The sequence below is a fragment of the Perca flavescens genome, chromosome 11, assembly GCF_004354835.1.
Source record: "Perca flavescens isolate YP-PL-M2 chromosome 11, PFLA_1.0, whole genome shotgun sequence".
NCBI lineage: Eukaryota > Metazoa > Chordata > Actinopteri > Perciformes > Percidae > Perca > Perca flavescens.
Genome location: NC_041341.1, coordinates 36,963,385 through 36,970,332, shown reverse-complemented (window position 1 = coordinate 36,970,332; position 6,948 = coordinate 36,963,385). Strand labels below are relative to the sequence as shown.

The following is a 6,948-nucleotide window of genomic DNA, read 5'->3' as shown; positions in this document are numbered from 1 at the left end:
ACTAATTCATGTGTTTATAAAAATTTATTGTAATCAGTTCACAGATCTGAGTCCAAACAGAAACTTCACCCTTCTGAACTAAGAGGTTCTGCTTCAAAGTGAAGTTTAAACAGACTGAAATGTTCAGGCACTCCTCCACTATTTATTCATTTATTTCTGCATGTAGTTATTTATTTAACGAGACTTAAAATCATGTCCACAGTCAGAGTCCCGCCAGACACCCTTTAGGAAACCTGTAATTTAAACTTCAGCAGGCTTTGACAGTCCGCTCCGCTGAGTCCTGGTTCTAGTTCTCCCGGGCTTCCCTTCCCTCCAGCTGTCCCAGCAGTACGGCCCGGGCCTCCAGCAGCGTGGTGTCGGTTTTGGCTTCCAGGAAGCGGGCAGTGAGCTCCAGATCCTGCAGCCGCAAACGGACTCTGCTGCTCCGCTTCAGCTTCTCTCCGGCCGCAGGCCGCCGGCAAACACAGTGGAACTTCCAGCCGAAATCTACATACAGGTCGTCCTGGACTACGTGGAAGATCCTGCCGATCACCACTCTGTCTTTGGCCGGTCCGATCTGGATCAGCGGGGACCGGCGCAGCAGCGAGGCGAAGCGGTGTTCCTGCCCGGGGAAAGAGACGCTGCCGCCGGGCCACGGAACTCACCACCTCGCGCTGCAGCCAGATCTCAGATTGCAGGTCCAAGGCGGCATATATATCATAAAAAACGTTCTCACCTGTGAACTGTTATCCCTTGCTGTTTGTTTTTTGTCATTTCTTACGTTCCAACATCCATAAACAGTTTGTCATCTTTAGTGCTGATGATCCTGCGCCACTCCACTGAACTCTACCTATCAATCTGCGCTCGATTGCTCTTCCTTCATCCTCCAAGTACCCGGATGTCTGTCTCAGTAACTTGAAATTGAATTTACTGATCTGAATCTGAATTGTGAGAACTGAATGTGAGGATATATAGAGTTGAATTTTCAGTGAAGATCAAATTTTATTGGAATTCAGTTACAAACGAATTAATTCAATTTCAAATTATACTATTCAGATTCAGTTTTTCAATGCAATGATTCAAATTAAACAATACAATTTCAAATTATGTGATTCAAATTCAGTTTTTCAATGCAATTATTCAAGTTTAGCAATTCAAATTCAAATATAAATTATTCAAATTCAGTTTCTGGTTTCTGGCACATATTTCAGCCCATACAAAATATGCATCCTTTAACTTTAACTTTAACTAACTGGGTGAATCAGTTCCAACTGTAGTTGACGTAAAAAATATTTCCAAAAACCAACAAGCTATATTCTCCGTGAACCATCACCTTATCGTGGTGGAGAGGTTTGTGTGTCTCTGTGAACCTGAGGGCTGTGTTGTCTGGAGCTGTGTGCTCCTGGTAGGGTCTCCCAAGGCAAAGTGGTCTCAGGTGAGGGGCCAGACAAAGAATGGTTCAAAAACCCCAAGGAATAAACGAGGTAGAGATGGAGTGACCCTGCCCGGAAGAAGCCCGGGGCCCCCGTCTGGAGCCAGGCCCAGATGGCGGGCTCGTCGGCGAGCGCCTGGTGGCCGGGTTTGCCACGGAGCCCGGCTGGGCACAGCCCGAAAAAGCTACGTGGCTGCCATCTCTCCAGCCCATGGGCCCACCACCTGTGGGAGGAACCGCTGGGGTCGGGTGCGCTGCTACACGGGTGGCAGTAAAGGTCAGGGGCCTCGACGGACCAGACCCGGGCAGCAGACGCTGGCTCTGGGGACGTGGAACATCACCTCTCTGTGGGGGAAGGAGCCGGAACTGGTGCGGGAGGTGGAGCGCTACCGGTTAGATCTGGTGGGGCTTACCTCTACGCATAGTCTCGGTTCTGGAACCGTACTCCTGGATAGGGGTTGGACTCTTTTGTTCTCCGGAGTTGCCCAGGGTGTGAGGCGCCGGGCGGGTGTGGGGATACTCACAAGCCCCCGGCTGAGCGCCGCTACGTTGGAGTTTACCCAGGTGGACGAGAGGGTCGCCTCCCTGCGCCTGCGTGTTGTGGGGGGGAAAACTCTGACTGTTGTTTGTGCATATGCACCAAACAGGAGTTCGGAGTATTCGGCCTTCTTGGAGACCTTGAATGGAGTCCTGCATGGGGCTCCAGTGGGGGACTCCATTGTTCTGCTGGGGGACTTCAACGCGCACGTGGGCAATGATGGAGACACCTGGAGAGGCGGGATTGGGAGGAACGGCCTCCCTGATCTAAACCAGAGTGGTTGTTTGTTGTTGGACTTCTGTGCTAGTCATGGATTGTCTATAACAAACACCATGTTCGAACATAGGGATGCTCATAAGTGTACTTGGTACCAGAGCACCCTAGGCCAAAGGTCAATGATCGATTTTATAATCGTTTCATCTGATCTGAGGCCGTGTGTTTTGGACACTCGGGTGAAGAGAGGGCGGAGCTGTCAACTGATCACCATCTGGTGGTGAGTTGGGTCAGGGGTGGGGAATACTCTGGACAGACCTGGTAAGCCCAAACGGGTAGTGCGGGTAAATTGGGAACGTCTGGAGGAGGCCCCTGTCCGACAGACTTTCAACTCACACCTCCGGCGGAGCTTTTCGTGCATCCCTGTGGAGGCTGGGGGCATTGAACCCGAGTGGACAATGTTCAAAGTTTCCCTTGCTGAAGCTGCGGCGAGGAGCTGTGGTCTTAGGGTCTTAGGTGCCTCAAGGGGCGGTAACCCATGAACACCGTGGTGGACACCGGTGGTCAGGGAAGCCGTCCGACTGAAGAAGGAGTCTTTCCGGGATATGTTATCCCAGAGGACTCCGGAGGCGGTTACAGGGTACCGAAGGGCCCGAAGGGCTGCAGCCTCTGCCGTGAAAGAGGCAAAGCAGCGGGTGTGGGAGAAGTTTGGAGAAGACATGGAGAAGGACTTTCGGTCAGCACCAAGGTGCTTCTGGAAAACTGTTCGCCACTTCAGGAGGGGGAAGCGGGGAACCATCCAAGCTGTGTACACTAAGGATGGGACACTGTTGAACTCAACTGAGTAGGTAATAGAGTGGTGGAAGGAGCACTTTGAGGAACTCCTGAATCCGACTAATACGCCCTCTATGTTAGAGGCAGAGCTGGAGGATGATGGGGGATCATTGTCAATTTCCCAGGTGGAAGTCACTGATGTAGTCAAACAACTCCACAGTGGCAAAGCCCCAGGGATTGATGAGATCCGTCCAGAAATGCTCAAGGCTCTGGGTGTGGAGGGGCTGTCCTGGTTGACATGCCTCTTCAACATTGCGTGGAAGTCTGGGGACGGTGCCAAAGGGTGGCAGACCCGGGGTGGTGGTTCCCCTTTAAAAAAGGGGGACCAGAGGGTGTGCCAATTACAGGGGTATCACACTTCTCAGCCTCCCTGGTAAAGTCTACTCCAAGGTGCTGGAAAGGAGGGTTTGGCCGATAGTCGAACCTCGGGTTGAGGAGGAACAATGTGGATTCCGTCCTGGTCGTGGAACAACGGACCAGATCTTTACTCTCGCAAGGATCCTGGAGGGAGCCTGGGAGTATGCCCAACCGGTCTACATGTGTTTTGTGGATCTGGAAAATGCGTATGACCGGGTCCCCCGGGAGATACTGTGGGAGGTGCTGCGGGAGTATGGGGTGAGGGGGTCTCTTTCAAGGCCATCCAATCTCTGTACAACCAAAGCGAGAGCTGTGTCCGGGTTCTCGGCAGTAAGTCGGACTCGTTTCAGGTGAGGGTTGGCCTCCGCCAGGGCTGCGATTTGTCACCAATCCTGTTTGTAATATTTATGGACAGGATATCAAGGCGTAGTCGGGGTGGAGAGGGGTTGCAGTTCGGTGGGCTGGGGATCTCATCGCTGCTCTTTGCAGATGATGTGGTCCTGATGGCATCATCGGCCTGTGACCTTCAGCACTCACTGGATTGGTTCGCAGCCGAGTGTGAAGCAGTTGGGATGAGGATCAGCACCTCTAAATCTGAGGCCATGGTTCTCAGCAGGAAACCGATGGAGTGCCTACTCCAGGTAGGGAATGAGTCCTTACCCCAAGTGAAGGAGTTCAAGTACCTTGGGGTTTTGTTCGCGAGTGAGGGGACAATGGAGCGGGAGATTGGTCGGAGAATCGGCGCAGCGGGTGCGGTATTACATTAAATTTATCGCACCGTTGTGACGAAAAGAGAGCTGAGCCAGAAGGCAAAGCTCTCGATCTACCGGTCAGTTTTCCTTCCTACCCTCACCTATGGTCAGGAAGGCTGGGTCATGACCGAAAGAACGAGATCCAGGGTACAAGCGGCCGAAATGGGTTTCCTCAGGAGGGTGGCTGGTGTCTCCCTTAGAGATAGGGTGAGAGGCTCAGTCATCCGTGAGGAGCTCGGAGTAGAGCCGCTGCTCCTTCGCGTCGAAAGGAGCCAGTTGAGGTGGTTCGGGGCATCTGGTAAGGATGCCCCTGGGCGCCTCCCTAGGGAGGTGTTCCAGGCACGTCCAGCTGGGAGGAGGCCTCGGGGAAGACCCAGGACTAGGTGGAGGGATTATATCTCCAACCTGGCCTGGGAATGCCTCGGGATCCCCCAGTCGGAGCTGGTTAATGTTGCTCGGGAAAGGGAAGTTTGGGGTCCCCTGCTGGAGCTGCTCCCCCGCGACCTGACACCGGATAATCGGAAGAAGATGGATGGATGGATGGAACAAGCTATACAATTTTACAGTTTATAGTTTTTGGAGTTGGATCACACATGAAGTGTAAACCCTGCCAGTGAAAGAGGATCTCCTATCTCTGGATTTCGTCACATTTGGCCAGTGGATCTCTGAACACAGCAGTGAGAGTGTGAGTTTGGGTGTGACTAACTGCCCTGAGCTCTGTCAGCCTCAGTTCGCTGCCTGGCCAGGCATTTGTTCTGGCTCCGCTTTGGGAATCCTCATTTCCAGCATTCTCAAAGTGGCCATCACAAAAGAGCATCCGTCCGGAGGTAAGGAAAGCCACAAAACAGCCCTATAAACTGAATGGAACTGTCTCAGAGGCCATTTCCTTGCTTTGGGTTGTAAATCACAGCGTTTGTCGCAGGGAAGGTTTATGTTGTGTGTGCACAATCTGCCATCACTTCAAAGCTGTGGGAGGGGACCGAGAGAGGGGGGGTGGGGTGGGGGGGAAGAGGGTGTTGTCCCCTTTTCAGTGACTCATGGTCAACCTCAAAGGACCCGCTCTCTAACATCCGGTCCAGGCATTTTGTTGGCTTAAGGGGAGACACTACAGGCATTTTTATTATATACGCATAGCGCATATTTTGAGTTTTGAGACTATTGGGAAAAAATTATTCAACATACACATTTAAATGTTTATTTTACCCCACTTTGTGCCTGTAAATTTCTCTTAAATTCACCAAAAGGTAGCATTAGATAATGCCTTGCTTGCATATTTAAACATAATGTATATGTAAAACCATCATTTTCGTCTTTCAGACTAGGTTTACAATACTTATATTTAAAGGCTGTTTTCTGAGTATTCCTCAGACTCTGAGCCAGATATCTCCTCTTCAGTAGCACTTACATACACCACACTTTCCACTTTCATTCCCATCTGTATTCTGAAGCTTTTTACACAGGGCTTGATTCATGTATCATTCATAGCCTGATTTATGTAACAATATTTTCTGATTTATGGAGTGATAAAGAGATATTCAAAATGCCCTTAATTAAAACCTCTGACTCTAATATGTTAACAATATGAACCAATAATTGTGAACCTGGCTTTATCCATTGTTCACATTTCTGTCTGGGGCTGTGGGGCTGGGTTACTAACTGGGTAGTCTGGATCAACGGAAGTAGAGTTCCAGGATAACTCCCTGACATCCGGGACGTTTCCCCTCTCTTTTTGTTGCTGTTCTCAAACTCTTTTTTCTTTTGAGTAACAACAACAAAATTTGAGTGTTTTCAAGTTTTCAAGAAAACATTTGGATGGTGGAACAAGGCAGGCTTGGTTGGTTCTTTCGAGGAATGATTTTAAAGATTTACGTTTAGGGACTGATGGTGGGATTGCTGTGGACAGAGTACACACAAAGATACACTGGTTAAGAGTTAATGAGGTTCACGTTACTGTATTGTATCAACAGTTAACTGGAAGAAAGTGGTCAAGAAGTTGTCATTGTTTGAGGTTTTAAGAATCCCAGGTACAGGGAACAAGTCATTTATAACTTTTAAGACTTCAGAAGCCAACTGAGCCCTAATTTCACTTTCCTCTACAGGAAGAATTACAAAGCTGCTTCTCTCGGATATGACTTTGCCTGGGACTTTCCTTCATCTCCCTCTTTGAGGACCATGAGAACGTAGTTCTGGTCACTTGAGGTCTGGACATGTGACCGCAGATTGCTGCAGATACAGTAGCTGTCAGGCTATCCACAGCCAAAGCCTCACCGCAGCAGTCCCAGCTGGCTGTACAGCCGGCCACAAGTGCCCTGTCTCCTCTGACTCACTCACCCAGTCTGGCTTCTCCGAGTCAGGGTATAGCGTGCGGCGCAGAGCCCCATGGAAGAGAATCAGACGTCAACACACACCCCGACCACTAATCACACATTAACAGTCTTTCTCAGGGGAGGAATCAGTGAGCGACTTCTGTGATGTCTCCAAATGATCCAGTAAAAAAAAGTTTCCTCCGTGTTACGCTCAGAAAGAGAAACAAATTCACACATTAAAGAAAGGTTTACAGCTGGAGCCAGGTTTTTAAAAAACAATTAGTTTTAGAAGAAATACATGTGCGTTTACTGTTTGTGCTGAGTCAGGGCCGATTCTAGGATCAGAGCCTTAGGGGTGCCTGGCACACTTTTAAAGGAGAATTCCGGCCAATTTGTATGTTAATCTTGATCGCTATAAATATGCGTGTACTTTCAATTGAAAAAAAGAACGACCCGAATCGGTGCAGGCAACACGGAGTAGCTGCAGCTATGTGTACAAGCTTCCACTGAGCTAAAACGGCAGTTGTCGGGGCAGGT

The 6,948-nt window shown here is 49.8% G+C and overlaps 1 pseudogene; it reads right to left on the bottom strand.

Moving 5' to 3' along the window:
• Positions 1–286: 286 nt before the first annotated feature.
• On the bottom strand, positions 287–4,922 carry LOC114563700 (28S ribosomal protein S28, mitochondrial pseudogene; annotated as a pseudogene).
• Positions 4,923–6,948: the final 2,026 nt, after the last annotated feature.